Below are 2500 nucleotides of genomic sequence, written 5' to 3'. Positions count from 1 at the left end.
TATATATATATATATATATATATATATATATATATATATATATATATATATATATATATATATATATATATATATATACATATATATATGTATACAGGATATATACACACCTTCATATATGATAACAATTATAATCATAAAATCATAATAATTATAGTAATGAGGACAATAATAACAATTATAAAAATGATTAATAATGATAGTGCTAACAACAATTATCATAATATTAATAATGATACTACTACTACTAATGATATTTATGGTTATAGTTACAATGATGACAATAGTGATAATGATAATAATAATAATAATAATAATGATAGTAATGATATAATTAATGATAATAAGGATAATATGAAGAGTAATAATGATAATGATGATGATAATGATCATGATAATGATAATGATAGATAGAGTAATGATATTAGAGTGATATCAGTATTTAAAAGATCAACATAATAATCAACATAATAACGATGAAAATAATATGAATATATAAAAACAATAACAATGATAATAATAAGTGATAACAATGACAACGATTATGATATCAATGATGATGATGATGATGGTGATAGTAATGATGATGATGATGATGATTATGATGATGGTAATGATAATGGTAGTAATCACAATAAAGATAACGACGATAATCATAGTAATAATTATAATAATGATAATGATGATAATAGTAATGGTCATAAGAATAATAACATTATTGATGATAGCAATGATAATAATGATAGAATTATAGTAATGGTAACATTGATAATAACGATGATAAGGATAATGACAATGATATCAATATTAATGATAATGATAATGATGATTATAATGATAATGATAACAAAAGTAACATTAATGATAATAAAAATGATAAGAAGAAAATGACAATGACATTGATAATAATAGTACTGATAATAGCGATAAAGATAATAATAATGATAATAATAATCATAATCATAAAGGCAATATCATTGATAATGATAATGCTGATAAGAACAACAATAAGTACAATCATAATGACAATAGTAATAATGATAACATCAATCATCATCATAATAATAATGGCAATGATAATAATGATAATGATAACGATAAGAATCATTATGATGAAAACAGAAAGGAAGATACCAATACTATATAAACAACAATAATAGTGATAAATCTAACAATCGTGATAATGTTGAAATAATGATGAGTGTGTTAATGATAATAATGATGCTTATCATAACAACAATGACAATGGTGTTACAACAACTTTTACTACTATGGTAAACTATTTTTACTGAAGTTACCCCAAAACTAGAGACCGCTTCCTGAATTCCTGGGATGATCATGTGTTATCCTATTTTTTAATTAAACGCCATCCTTGTTTTTTTTATTTCTTCCGTATTTTAAGTTTCCGATTTACGTAAGTTTTATGGGATATTAAGTTTTTTTTCTTTCATGTGTGGATATATGTATGTTCTTTTTTGTTTTGTTTTCCTTTTTTTTTAAATTAATTTTGTTAATGTACTGTTCTTTAGTATTTCGATGCTTGTGTGGCATGTGATAATTTCACTTGTTTGATTTTAAAGTTGATAAAGGTAGTTTTGAGAATATTTGTTTTTATAAATATAAATGAAACTAGGTAATTAACCACGGCGATTGCTGCTGTTGCTATCGGCGCTATATTCATCAGAAAAAACGTTTATATACTCTTTTTATGTTCTAACACCGCCTTAAACTTCATACTGTGTTATAGATTTTTTTTTCTTTTTTTTTAGGGGGGGGGGTTAAAAGTAATGCTTTTGATAGTTATTTGATTTGTTGAACTGGGTCAGTTTTAATAATGCAACAATCGCAACAGCGATCGAAGTCCAGTTTTGCCATATACAAGTATGTCATTTTGCCATACACAAGTATGTCAGTTTGCCATACACAAATATGTCTTATAAATTTTCATGCATTTTAGCAGATGATGATGATGGCAACAACAATAACAACAAAACTTCTACTAGTAATTATACTCATCATTATAAAGACAGCATTGGCAATGATATTGATAGCGATAAGAATAATGAAAGATGATGGTGGTGATACCATTAGTATCATCATTAATACAGTCATCACCATTAACAAAATACAAATATCCCCCAAAAAAAACTGTCACTGAACCCATCCTATTTTCATTATCTTACAGAAAGTAAAGAATATTAACAGGAAATGTCAATCAACTTACTAGTTACAAATTTCCTTTGTGTAACACGAGGACTGAAGTCTTATTCACAGTTCGCCATTATTAGAAATGACCAGAGGGTTCTTGCAGTGGGGAACACACGCAACCTCTCGTGCTGTGTCTGTGGAATGTAACAAATTAATACGTGATTTGATAAATTGTTATATTTGATGTTTGTGAAATAATTGTGGTTATCTAGGCGATTATGAAAAAAAATGTTGGTAGGCTAAGATGGTGTTATTAATACTGTGTGGAGTTTATAAGATGTTTTAGGTTATG

Source organism: Penaeus japonicus, unplaced genomic scaffold, assembly GCF_977035675.1.
Source record: "Penaeus japonicus unplaced genomic scaffold, GWHDUDI00000001_assembly GWHDUDI00000016, whole genome shotgun sequence".
NCBI classification, from domain to species: domain Eukaryota; kingdom Metazoa; phylum Arthropoda; class Malacostraca; order Decapoda; family Penaeidae; genus Penaeus; species Penaeus japonicus.
Note: the sequence above shows the minus strand (reverse complement) of the source record.